The following is a 14,826-nucleotide window of genomic DNA, read 5'->3' on the forward strand; positions in this document are numbered from 1 at the left end:
CCGGAGTGTATAGTAATGGAGTTCATTGTCACACTTATCCAAATAAGCGTTACATTTTGATTTACAATTAATTAAATATTCATTCCGTGGACTCTCAGCCGGGGTTTTCTTTCCTCACACACAAATGACAAGGCATTGCAGTAGCTGTTAGAATCGTTCTTCTCTTTGTTTCCAGCTATATTGAAGTACTTGTTGTTCCAGCATGAGACCATGTCAAATAATTGAATTTTTCAGGGATTTTGTGGGTGTGAAATTTCCATAAAAAATGTGAAATGTTTTTATTTTCGTACCAGCTCTAGTAAAACCTGTTTGGTAAAAAACATGATGTCTGGATTGCATCAGTGGTGCTACAAGGAGAGCAGTGTGTAATTTACTAAAAGGCTGTAGTGTATGCAGATTTCATCAGGGACTAGAATTATCAGCCACAAGATATGTCAAGTTATTCACAATAGTAGTTTTCAAGTTGCAATTGAGGGATAAGGATGTCAAATGTCTGCTCTAACCCCTCAGACAGAGACCAACACCTACAAAATCTCCACCAAGCATTCTCAAAACTACAATACCCGCACGAGGAAATAAGGAAACCGATCAACAGAGCCAGACGTGTACCCAGAAGCCTCCTACTGCAAGACAAACCCAAGAAAGAAACCAACAGGACTCCACTGGCCATCACCTACAGCCCCCAGCTAAAACCCCTCCAACGCATCATCAAGGATCTACAACCCATCCTGGACAACGATCCAACACTTTCACAGGCCTTGGGTGGCAGGCCAGTCCTTGCCCACAGACAACCTGCCAACCTGAAACATATTCTCACCAGTAACCACACACCGCACCATAATAACTCTAGCTCAGGAACCAATCCATGCAACAAACCTTGATGCCAATTCTGCCCACATATCTACACCAGCGACACCATCACAGGACCTAACCAGATCAGCCACACCATCACTGGTTCATTCACCTGCACGTCCACCAATGTAATAAACGCCATCCTATGCCAGCAATGCCCCTCTGCTATGTACATCAGCCAAACTGGACAGTCTCTACGGAAAAGGATAAATGGACACAAATCAGACATTAAGAATGGCAATATACAAAAACCTGTAGGAGAGCACTTCAACCTCCCTGGCCACACTATAGCAGACCTTAAGGTGGCCATCCTGCAGCAAAAAAACTTCAGGACCAGACTTCAAAGAGAAACTGCTGAGCTTCAGTTCATCTGCAAATTTGACACCATCAGCTCAGGATTAAACAAAGACTGTGAATGGCTTGCCAACTACAGAACCAGTTTCTCCTCTCTTGGTTTTCACACCTCAACTGCTAGAACAGGGCCTCATCCTCCCTGATTGAACTGACCTCGTTATCTCTAGCTTGCTTGCTAGCATATATAGACTCATACTCATAGACTCATAGACTCTAGGACTGGAAGGGACCTCAAGAGATCATCGAGTCCAGTCCCCTGCCCTCATGGCAGGACCAAATACTGTCTAGACCATCGCTGATAGACATTTATCTAACCTACGCTTAAATATCTCCAGAGATGGAGATTTCACAACTTCCCTAGGCAATCTATTCCAGTGTTTAACTACCCTGACAGTTAGGAACTTTTTCCTAATGTCCAATCTAAATCTCCCTTGCTGCAGTTTAAGCCCATTGCTTCTTGTTCTATCATTGGAGGCTAAGGTGAACAAGTTTTCTCCCTCCTCCTGATGACACCCTTTTAGATACCTGAAAACTGCTATCATGTCCCCTCTCAGTCTTCTCTTTTCCAAACTAAACAAACCCAATTCCTTCAGCCTTCCTTCATAGGTCATGTTCTCAAGACCTTTAATCATTCTTGTTGCTCTTCTCTGGACCCTCTCCAATTTCTCCACATCTTTCTTGAAATGCGGTGCCCAGAACTGGACACAATACTCCAGTTGAGGCCTAACCAGCGCAGAGTAAAGCGGAAGAATGACTTCTCGTGTCTTGTTTACAACACACCTGTTAATGCATCCCAGAATCATGTTTGCTTTTTTTGCAACAGTATCACACTGTTGACTCATATTAAGCTTGTGGTCCACTATGACCCCTAGATCTCTTTCTGCCATACTCCTTCCTAGACAGTCTCTTCCCATTCTGTATATGTGAAACTGATAGTTCCTTCCTAAGTGGAGCACTTTGCATTTATCTTTATTGAACTTCATCCTGTTTACCTCAGACCATTTCTCCAATTTGTCCAGATCATTTTGAATTTTGACCCTGTCCTCCAAAGCAGTTGCAATCCCTCCCAGTTTGGTATCGTCCGCAAACTTAATAAGCATACTTTCTATGCCAACATCTAAATCGTTGATGAAGATATTGAACAGAACCGGTCCCAAAACAGACCCCTGCGGAACCCCACTTGTTATACCTTTCCAGCAGGATTGGGAGCCATTAACAACTACTCTCTGAGTACGGTTATCCAGCCAGTTATGCACCCACCTTATAGTAGCCCCATCTAAATTGTACTTTCCTAGCTTATCTATAAGAATATCATGCGAGACTGTATCAAATGCCTTACTAAAGTCTAGGTATATCACATCCACCGCTTCTCCCTAATCCACAAGGCTCGTTATCCTATCAAAGAATGCTATCAGATTAGTTTGACACGATTTGTTCTTTACAAATCCCTGCTGGCTATTCCCTATCACCTTACTACCTTCCAAGTGTTTGCAGATGATTTCTTTGATTACCTGCTCCATTATCTTCCCTGGCACAGAAGTTAAACTAACTGGTCTGTAGTTTCCTGGGTTGTTTTTATTTCCCTTTTTATAGATGGGCACTATATTTGCCCCCTTCCAGTCTTCTGGAATCTCCCCCGTCTCCCATGATTTCCCAAAGATAATAGCTAGAGGCTCAGATACCTCTTCTATTAACTCCTTGAGTATTCTAGGATGCATTTCATCAGGCCCTGGTGACTTGCAGGCATCTAACTTTTCTAAGTGATTTTTTACTTGCTCTTTCCTTATTTTCTCTTCTAAACCTACCCTCTTCCCGTAAGCATTCACTATACTAGACATTCCTTCAGACTTCTCAGTGAAGACCGAAACAAAGAAGTCATTAAGCATCTCTGCCATTTCCAAGTCCCCCGTTACTGTTTCCTCCTCCTCATTGAGCAGTGGGCCTACCCTGTCCTTAGTCTTCCTCTTGCTTCTAATGTATTGATAAAAAGTCGTCTTGTTTCCCTTTATTCCCATAGCTAGTTTGAGTTCATTTTGTGCCTTTGCTTTTCTAATCTTGCCTCTGCATTCCTGTGTTATTTGCCTATATTCATCCTTCGTGATCTGACCTAGTTTCCATTTTTTATATGACGCCTTTTTATTTTGTAGGTCACGCAAGATCTCAAGGGTAAGCCAAGGTGGTCTTTTGCCACATTTTCTATCTTTCCTAACCATTGGAATAACTTGCTTTTGGGCCCTTAATAGCATCCCTTTGAAAAACTGCCAACTTTCCTCAGTTGTTTTTCCCCTCAGTCTTAATTCCCACGGGACCTTGCCTATCAGCTCTCTGAGCTTACCAAAATCTGCCTTCCTGAAATCCATTGTCTCTATTCTGCTGTACTCCCTTCTACCCTTCCTTAGAATTGCAAATTCTATGATTTCATGATCACTTTCACCCAAGCTTCCTTCTACTTTCAAATTCTCAACAAGTTCCTCCCTATTTGTTAAGATTAAGTCTAGAACAGCTTCCCCCCAGTAGCTTTTTCAACTTTCTGAAATAAAAAGTTGTCTGCAATGCAGTCCAGGAACTTATTGGATAGTCTGTGCCCCGCGGTGTTATTTTCCCAACATATATCTGGATAGTTGAAGTCCCCCATCACCACCAAATCTTGGGCTTTGGATGATTTTGTTAGTTGTTTGAAAAAAGCCTTATCCACCTCTTCCGCCTGATTAGGTGGCCTGTAGTAGACTCCCAGCACGACATCACCTGTGTTTTTTACCCCTTTTAGCCTAACCCAGAGACTCTCCACCCTTCCGTCTCCTATGTCCATCTCCACCTCAGTCCAAGTGTGTACATTTTTAATATATAAGGCAACACCTCCTCCCTTTTTCCCCTGTCTATCCTTCCTGAGCAAACTATACCCATCCACACCAACATTCCAGTCGTGTGTATTATCCCACCAAGTTTCAGTAATGCCAATAATGTCATAGTTGTATTTGTTTATTAGCACTTCCAGTTCTTCCTGCTTTTTACTCATACTTCTTGCATTTGTATAAAGGCATCTAAGATACTGGTTTGATCTTGCCTCCCAGCTTTGCCCTGACCCTCCTTCCTCTCTGCCATTATAGCCCGTGCTCCCTCCTGTTTCCAACCCATCTCCCAGGTCTTGTTCCCCACTTACCTGTGGGCTTTGCTCACCTGTCCCCGTCGAACCTAGTTTAAAGCCCTCCTCACTAGGTTAGCCAGTCTGTGCGCAAATAAGGCCTTTCCCCTCTTCGAAAGGTGAACACCATCTGTTTCTAGCAGTCCTTCCTCAAATAGAATCCCGTGGTCGAGGAAGCCAAAGCCCTCCTGGCGACACCATCTTCGCAGCCAGGCATTCATCTCCACGATGCATCTGTCTCTGCCCGGACCCCTACCCTCAACTGGAAGAATCGAAGAGAATACCACCTGCGCTCCAAACTCCTTAACCCGTACTCCCAGAGCCCTGTAGTCACTCTTGATCTGCTCAGCATCACACCTCGCAGTATCATTTGTGCCCACATGGATGAGTAGCATGGGGTAGTAGTCAGAAGGCCGGATAATCCTCGACAATGCCTCTGTAACATCTCGGATACGGGCCCCTGGCAGGCAGCATACCTCCCGGGATGAACGGTCAGGGCGACAGATGGGTGTCTCCGTCCCCCTCAGCAGAGAGTCTCCAACCACCACTACCCTACGTTTCTTATCAGTGGTGGCAGCAGACCTCCCATCCTTAGGGTACGAGGCTTCACCCTCTTAACTGTTGGGGATGATTTCTTCTCTCCTGTATCAAGAAGAGCATAATGGTTATCTTTTACCACAGCAGGAGGGTTCGCAGCAGGGGTGGAGCACTGCCTGCTGCTAGAAGTAACCAGCTGGCTGTGTCCACCCTGAGCCGCCTCCTCCACTGGTGTGTCAGATACACCCTGAGGCATCTTCTCCTCCACTGGAGTGTCGGTAGTCCTGTCAACTTTGACAGCACCGTCAGCTGTCTCCACATGGATACTGTCCAGGAATTGTTCATGGATATGGATGTTCCTCAGCCTAGCCACCTCCTCCTGTAGCTCTCCCACCTGCTGCCTGAGAGATTCCACCAGTAGGCACCTTTCACATTGGATGCCACCCCCAGCCTGGATATCAGTAAGTGGAAATTGCAAATTACAGTCTTTGCAAGCCCACACCAGAATCTGGGTAAAAGCATCCATGCTTTGGGACTCTGTCTGGCTACAGGCGCAGGTGGAGGAGACAGAAGCAGTGCTGGTACAGGTGTTGCGGGTCCTCCTCACCATTGTAAGCCTCCCTCTGTTAAACTCTCTCAAATTCCCGTCTACAGCTCCCTGTCAGCTCTGCTCTGCTGTAAACAGAAAGGTTTTCAATGTGTCTGCCCCTGGATATACCTGCCCCTGGAAATTTCCACTATGTGCATCTGAGGAATTGGTTATTCACCCATGAAAGCTCATGCTCCAAAACGTCTGTTAGTCTATAAGGTGCCACAGGATTCTTTGCTGCTTTTATAGATCCAGACTAACACGGCTACCCTTCTGATAAATGTCTTAAAAGTTTCTTTTGTAAAATGAGGAGGCTGGTTCAAGTGTCATTTGACAAATACTTTCCGAGTTGCCATTCTCTCTCCTGTCCATTTGTTGCCTACAGTTACATGCCATTTGGTGATGCCTGAGGAATTAATATCACTTGGCTCTCTTGCATTATTATTCTGGTTGATTGTATGAATTATGAAAGGATTGAATGGTCTCACATTAAGGAGATTAGATATGAGAGAGCCTTCTAACAGGTAATTTTGTGGATCCAGCTGAGGGGACAACTACAAACTTTTCAACTCACTGTAGAGATATGTCAGAGGAGGAGAGAACATAAACAATGTTCAGTGTACGTGGAATAAGACCTGCCTGACACGCAGAGGGGCTTGTATGTTTGAAAGAATCCTTAAAGGATGATTCAAACAATGTCACCAATTGCTGCATCAGGGAAAATATACCAGTATGTTTAGTAGGCAGGATTCTCAACTGCTTCAATATATTGAGGATTGAAACTGTGAGGAACCTCAGAGACACCAAACCAAGCTAGGTGAACGGTCAATACAAAGACAAACAAAATTCATTGTCAATAAACACACATGAGAACTAGAGAGAAATTTAATCTACTCATATAGTAGAAGAGACTTTGGCATCACTGAAGACCTCTGGTCAATGTGCAGCTACGGTAATAAAAACAAATAAGATATTAGATTCTTAAGGAACATGATGGTAAATAATACAAAGAATATTATAACGACTTTAAATAAATCAATGGTGCAGCCTCATCTACATCCTGTGTGCAGTACTGGTCACCCCAGCTCATAAAGGATATTGCAGAACTAGAAGGGGTTCACAGGAAGGCAACAAGAATGATTAAGGGCTTGGAAAAGCTCTCCTGAAGAGAGATTGAGATTGTTTAAGTTGGAAAGGGAATAAATAAAATAGGACATGATAAAAGTCTATAAAGTAATGACTGATCCATAACATAAGACTGAGGGAGCAATCAATTAAATTAAAACATGGGAAATTCAAAACCAATAAAAGGAAATATAATTTAATGCATCATATAATAAGGCTGTGGAACTGCCTGCTACGGGAATTCACTGAGGTCAAGAATTTAACTGGTTTCAAAAAAGATTATACAATTTTATGGATATCAAGAATATCCAGTGTTGTCATAATTCATGATGATGACTTTTTGAAAGAGGTATTAACTTTGTGCTTGAGGATTTAAGCCAATCTCTTACTATCAGAGACCAGCATGATGTGAGCTAATATATTGGACAGATTATCCCACAGCTATTACTGTGGTGGTGCTGTACCTTCCTCTGAAGTATCTTTCTCTAGTTGTTGTCAGAGAAAGGATATTGGACTACATGGACCTCCTGGAGCCTTTTAAAAAGGGGTCCAGAGGTGACCTTGACAACTGCAGGCCAGTAAGCCTCACTTCAGTACCGGACAAATTGGTTGAAACTATCGTAAAGAACAAAATTGTCAGACACGTAGATGAACATAATTTGTTGGGAAATAGTCAACATGGTTTTTATAAAGGGAAACCATGCCTCACCAATCTACTAGAATTCTTTGAGGAGGTCAACAAGCATGCAGACAAAGGAGATCCAGTGCATATAGTGTATTTAGATTTTCAGAAAGCCTTTGACAAGGTCCCTCACCAAAGGCTCTTAAGAAAAATAAGCTGTCATGGGATAAGAGGGAAGGTCCTCTCATGGATTGGTAACTGGTTAAAAGATAGGAAACAAAGAGTGGGAATAAATGGTCAGTTTTCAGAATGGAGAGAGGTAAACAGGGGTGTCTCCCAGGGGTCTGTACTGGGACCAGTCCTATTCAACATATTCATAAACAATCTGGAAAAAGGGGTGAACATTGAGTTGGCAAAATTTGAAGAAGATACAAAACTACTCAAGCTAGTTAAGTCCCAGGCAGACTGCGAAGAGCTACAAAAGGATCAGTCAAAACTGAGTGACTGGGCAACAAAATGGCAGGTGACTTTTAATGTTGATAAATGCAAAGTAATGCACATTGGAAAACATAATCCCAACTATACATATACAATGATGGGGTCTAAATTAGCTGTTACCACTCAAGAAAGAGATCATATTGCCTCTATATAAATCCATGGTACGCCCACACCTTGAATACTATGTGCAGATGTGGTTGCCCCATCTCAAAAAAGATATATTGGAATTGTAAAAGGTTCAGAAAACAGCGACAAAAATGATTAGAGGTATAGAACGGCTTCCATATGAAGAGAGATTAATAACACTGGGACTTTTCAGCTTGGAAAAGAAGTGACTAATGGGGGGAGATGATAGAGGTCTATAAAATCATGAGTGGTATAGAGAAAGTAAATAAGGAAGTGTAATTTACTCCTCATAATGCAAGAACAAGGCACCACCAAATGAAATTAAAAGGTAGCAGGTTTAAAACAAACACAAGAAAGTATTTTTTCATGCAACGCACTGTCAATCTCTGGAACTCCTTGCCGGAGGGTGTTATGAATGCCAGTACTATAATGGGGTTCAAAAGGGAGCTAGATAGATTCATGGAAGATCGGTCCATCAATGGCTGTTAGCCAGGATGGGCAGGGATGGGGTCCCTAGCCTCTGTTTGCCAGAAGCTGGGATAGGGTGACAGGGCATGGATGACTTGGTAACCTGTCTGTTCATTCCCTTTACCTGCCTTTGGGCCACTGTCAGAGGACAGGATACTGGGCTTGATGGACCTTTCGTCTGACCTAGTATGGCTGTTCTTTTGGAGAGAAAATTACTTGCAGGAAAATGTTATGCTATTTAGAAGTCTAGGTACCCAACAAAGCAACAAACATAACACTAAAAGTGGAGGTAGAACTGTGTGATGACAGCGATTCACGCTTTGTGAAATGTTTGCAGCTTAACCTAATTTTTGTGACAATCTCTATTTAATTCTCAATAACTTTGCAACACTTATTTATGCCAAGAAAGATCTTTCCTATACGTGCAATCCTATTTACTTCTCTACAGCATCGCCCAGTAATGCAACCTAGCATTTATCCCGTGAACACGTCTTGTCTTTCATTTTTCAAACTTCTTCCTGATGATCTAAAATTCTTATGCAGGGTTTATTAAAAACAAATATTCCCTGAGAAATGTTTGCTAACAGGAAAGCTTTTTATGATGGAAAAAAGAAAAGTTAAGAATAATAATTGAAAACATGAAAACAAATTGGTGAGTGCACCAAATATTTTGCAACTTGAGAATTGATATTTTCTCCCACTGATTTCCCAAATGGTGATATTTTATTTAATGGAGTGTTTGTCAGTCTTATACACTTCTGTAGTGCCCATCATGGTAGTATCTGAGCACCTCACTGTCTTTAACTTATTCACCCTCAGACACCTGTGATGTAGCGCAGTGCTGCTATTCCCATTATATAGGTGAGGAACTGAGGTGCGGAGAGACTAAGGCTCAGCTCCTCCAGGTGTCTGGAGTTAGGCTCCTCAGTACCTTTGAGGATCTGGGTCTAAGTGACTTGCCCAGGGTGTCTCAGGATATTTTCTGGCAGACCTGAAAATGAACTCAGATTTACTGCAGCCTGTGCTCTAACCACTGAACCATCCTTCCTCTCTGCATGGGCTACTAGGAATGTTCTTTATGAGAAATATGCCTGGCAATATAGGGCCAAGGTTTCAAAAGTGAGTGGCCCGGAGTGCATGTGCCATTTTACATTCCTAGACTAGTCTGGATAGAGAAAGTTCAGGGCACTTCCTGGCATTACACACACCCCCGCACACAAGTTCTGAACAAACTTTGTTGTTCTGGCTCATTGTACCACCCTTTCTCACACTAAATAGCACCTTCCTTCACAAATTGTTCCCCTGATTTCGAGGTAGCTACCTGAAGATGACGATACTACTCATTGTAAAGGTAATGGGATCTAGACCTTAGAATGTACAGTAGTGCCAAATCTTGTGATTTTCATGGTTCATCTCATGATACTTGATGCCTTTTATTAAAATCTCAGCTCCCAAAGTCAGTCACATGACTGTGAAAATCTCACCTCTTCTTTTATTTTTTAAAGTTTCTGGTCCTGATGGCTGCCGACAAAAGCTTGAGAATGTGATTCTGCACACACAAAAATCAGAAGGCAAGGAGAAAGAACCCCAACTTTATCATTTAAATAACCCGCAAACTTATGATTTTTAAGCCACTCTCCTGACTCTTTGGGGCGTGACTCATGATTTTGAATGCTTGGGGTTGACAATGCAGAGTTGAAATTGTCGATATAGATATATAAAAGCAGCAAAGAATCCTGTGGCACTTTATAGACTAACAGACGTTTTGGAGCATGAGCTTTCATGGGTGAATACCCACTTCTTCAGATGCATGTGGTGGAAATATCCAGGGGCAGGTATATATAAGCTAGCAAGCAACCTAGAGATAACAAGGTCAGTTCAATCAGGGAGGATGAGGCCGTGTTCTAGTAGTTGAGGTGTGAAAACCAAGAGAGGAGAAACTGGTTCTGTAGTTGGCAAGCCATTCACAGTCTTTGTTCAATCCTGAGCTGATGGTGTCAAATTTGCAGATGAACTGAAGCTCAGCAGTTTCTCTTTGAAGTCTGGTCCTGAAGTTTTTTTGCTGCAGGATGGCCACCTTAAGGTCTGCTATAGTGTGGCCAGGGAGGTTGAAGTGCTCTCCTACAGGTTTCTGTATATTGCCATTCCTAATGTCTGATTTGTGTCCATTTATCCTTTTCCGTAGAGACTGTCCAGTTTGGCCGATGTACATAGCAGAGGGGCATTGCTGGCATATGATGGCGTATATTACATTGGTGGATGTGCAGGTGAATGAACCAGTGATGGTGTGGCTGATCTGGTTAGGTCCTGTGATGGTGTCACTGGTGTAGATATGTGGGCAGAGTTGGCATCGAGGTTTGTTGCATGGATTGGTTCCTGAGCTAGAGTTATTATGGTGCGGTGTGCAGTTACTGGTGAGAATATGTTTCAGGTTGGCAGGTTGTCTGTGGGCAAGGACTGGCCTGCCATCCAAGGCCTGTGAAAGTGTTGGATCATTGTCCAGGATGGGTTGTAGATCCTTGATGATGCGTTGGAGGGGTTTTAGCTGGGAGCTGTATGTGATGGCCAGTGGAGTCCTGTTGGTTTCTTTCTTGGGTTTGTCTTGCAGTAGGAGGCTTCTGGGTACACGTCTGGCTCTGTTGATCTGTTTCCTTATTTCCTCGTGCGGGTATTGTAGTTTTGAGAATGCTTGGTGGAGATTTTGTAGGTGTTGGTCTCTGTCTGAGGGGTTAGAGCAGATGCGGTTGTACCTCAGTGCTTGGCTGTAGACAATGGATCGTGTGATGTGTCCGGGATGGAAGCTGGAGGCATGAAGGTAGGCATAGCGGTCGGTAGGTTAACACCTCAGCTCCATGGGCTGCATAGTAAAGTTATATAGATATATGACATTAGATATTTGCATATAGATATATGACATTCTTAAATGGTCTGAGACCCAGATGTTTAAGAGGACACAGTTGTCCCATCACAGAAAGTAAGATCTGTTAGGACGCTTGTGATGGGGTGTACAAATACTACACCAGGTCAGAAAGGGTTAAAGGACAGTACTGGGCCCATGGAGCTGAGGTGTTAAATGCCTATTTTGCATCGGTCTTCTCTAAAATGATTAATAATGATCATATACTCAACACAATTAATATTAACAACAAGGTGATGCAAAACAAACTATGGAAAGAACAGGTTAAAGACAGTCTAGATAAGTGGAGTGTATTCAAGTAGGCAGGGCCTGATGAAATTAATCCGGGGTATTTAAGGAACTAGCTGAAGCAATCTTGGAACCATTAGCAATTATCTTTGGGAACTCCTGGAGCACGGGTGAGGTCCCAGAGGACTGAAGAAAGGCAAACATAGTACCTGCCTTTAAAAGGGGAACAAAGAAGACCTAGTGAATTATAGACCAGTCAGACCAACTTCAATACCTGCAAAGACAGTGGAATAAATTATTAATCAGTTTGTAAGCACCTAGAGGATAAAAGGGTTATAAAGAACAGCCAGCATGGATTTGTCAAGAACAGATCATGCCAAACCAACCAATTTCCTCTTTTTACTTGCCTAGTGGATGGGGGAAGCAAAAAACCCCATGATGTATCTTGATTTTAGTGAGGCACAGTCCCGCATGACATTCTTGATCAAAATTAGGGAAATATGGTCTAGATTAAATGATTCTAAGGTGAGTGCACAGCTGACTGAAAGACTCTACTCATCGAGTACAGTAGAACCTCAGAGCTGGGAACACTTCGGGAACGGAAATTGTTTGTAACTCTGAACAAAACATTATGACTTTTCTTTTAAAAGTTTACAAGAGAACATTAACTTAATACAGTTTTGAAACTTTACTATGCAGAAGAAAAATGCTGCTTTTAACCATCTTAATTTATATGAAACAAGCACAGAAACAGTTTCCTTACTTTATCAAATCTTTTTAACTTTTTCCCTTTATTTTTAGTAGTTTATGTTTAACATAGTACTGTACAGGATTTGCTTTTTTTTTGGAGTCTCTGCTGCCTAATTGCATACTTCCTGATCCAAATTATCTGTATGGTTGCCTGTTAATAACTCTGTTCATAACTTGAGGTTCTACTGTAGTTATCAATGGTTCACTATCAAACTGGGAGAGCAAATCTAGTGTCATCCCACAGAGGTCAGTCCTGGGTCAAATACTAATCAATATTTTCAATAATGACTTGGGTAATGGAGTGGAGAATATGCTTATAAAATTTGCACATGACACCAAGCTGGGAGGTTGCAAGTACTTTGGAGGATAGGATTAGAATTCAAAATGACATTGACAAATTGAAGAATTGATCTAAATTCAACTGGATAAAATTCAATAAAAACAAGTGCAAAGTACTTCACTTAGGAAGGAAAAATAAAACACACAACTACAGAATGGGGAATAACAGGATTGGTGGTATAGTTCCAAAAAGGATCTGAGCGTTGGAGTGGAATGAGTCAAAAATAATGATGCAGCTTTGAAAAAGGCTAATATCATTTTGGAATCTATTTGCAGATATATCAAATGTAAAACACGGAGGTAATTGTCCCTCTCTACTTGGAACTGGTGAGGCCTCAGGTGGAGTAGTGGGTCCAGTTCTGGGTGCTGCACTTTAGGAAAGTTGTGGATAAATTGGAGAGACGCTAGAGGAGAGCAACAAAAATGATAAAAGGTTTAGAAAACCTGACCTGTGAGGAAAGGTTTAAAAAAACTGGGCATGTTCAGTCTTGAGAAAAGAAGACTGAGGGGAAAGCTGGTAACAGCCTTCCATGTTAACGGCTGTTACAAAGAGGACAGTGATCAATTGTTCTCCCTGCCTACTGAAGGCAGGACAAGAAGGAATTGGCTTCCTCTGCAGCAAGGGAGATTTAAGTTAGATATTAGGAAAAAAATGTCTAACTCTTAGGGTAGTTACGCTCCAGAATAGGCTTCTTGGGAAGGTTGTGGGATTCCCCATCACTGGAGATTTTAAAAAAGAGGTTGGACAAACACCTATCAGGGATGAGCTAGGTTCACTTGATCCTGTCTCAGCGCATGGGGCTGGACTTCACAATCTCCCAAGGCCCCTTCTGACTCTACATTTCCCTGATTCTATAATAGTACCTTATATTACCTGTAGAGGGGGCAGGTGTACCCCATCACATGGACGCAGGATAGTAGCTGTGGGTGACTGTGTCCATCTCAAGTATCATTTTTCTTACACTAAAATTAAGCATCTATTTGGGTTGGTTGAACTATTTATCATGAATGATGAGTTTCTTGTTTATAATGCGTTAGTGAATTGTTTGAGAATATAGCTGTGCAAAATTCAGAATTTCTGCCTCACAGGAAATTTCAACATTTGTTTTGTCTCAACTTGGGATGAAAAGTTGAAATTTTATCTCTTTTGCAGAAACATTTTGTATTGACATTTTCAATCAAAATTAAATATTTTGTCAATCCCAAAATTGAAATGTTTTGTTTCCATTTATCTAAATGACGGAAAGTGATTCATTTTAACATTAAACAATATATTATCGTAGTGATGCATTACCTCATGAAAGTTATAATTTTGGAATCTGATGCTCACACTGTCGGGATCTCTGTCTACGTTACATCTCCCAAGATGCACCCAGAGTGATGTCATTGCCTTTATGCACCACAGAGGTTGGTAGAGAGAAATCTGCATTGCATTGTGGGAGATTCAGTCCTTCAGTGAGCGTGGTACACAGGAGTAAATGGTGACCCAAATTACCCCTCCAATAAAAAAGGCTCTAATAGCAAAATGCAGTTTAATGCTTTACTGGACTGATTTAAAATGAAGCATTTGGGATCATTTCAACAAAATGAAATATTCAGATTCCAGGCAAACCAACACAAAATGAAATATTTCATTTCAATTTCCTGACAGAAACGCAAACTTTTTGCAGAATTGAAATTTTCCTTTGGAATATTTTGATTGTATGTAACTCGATTTCCCAACAGACAAAGGAAAGTTCCAAACAAGCTCAAATTATGAAACGCCCTTTATTTTTACAGGTATTCATTAGTCAGACGTATTCACCAATTGTTTCAGAGTAATAACTTTCAGACTATAAGCTGCTTCTCAGTTGTTCGTATCTGCCATTTGCTGTCTATTATGTTTGTATTGTGGATGGTCACCTAAATCAAGTATTATATCTCTATATATTGGATGATTGAAATGCTTTTTAAAAATCATAATAGTATGAATTTTCAAATTAAGATTTAATGCATAAATAACGATAGCCTCTGAGACTTGTGATCTCTTGCCCCAGCATCTGGTAACTGTCTGTGTACTTGCAGATAATGAATAATATGACCAAGTGAATCATAATGAACAAAACTTGACATCTTTTGTTTCTGTAAATATTATATATATATTTTAAATCAGCCATCACTACCACTTATGAATATCTCAATCTAAGTTATACATAATGAGAGCTGGCACATTATTTTCAAAACTCTGTTGTTTAATGTTCAGCAAATGGCTTCTGATCCATTTCAGTCAGTGGATACTT

This window comes from Gopherus flavomarginatus, chromosome 5 (assembly GCF_025201925.1).
Source record: "Gopherus flavomarginatus isolate rGopFla2 chromosome 5, rGopFla2.mat.asm, whole genome shotgun sequence".
In the NCBI taxonomy this organism is placed as follows: domain Eukaryota; kingdom Metazoa; phylum Chordata; order Testudines; family Testudinidae; genus Gopherus; species Gopherus flavomarginatus.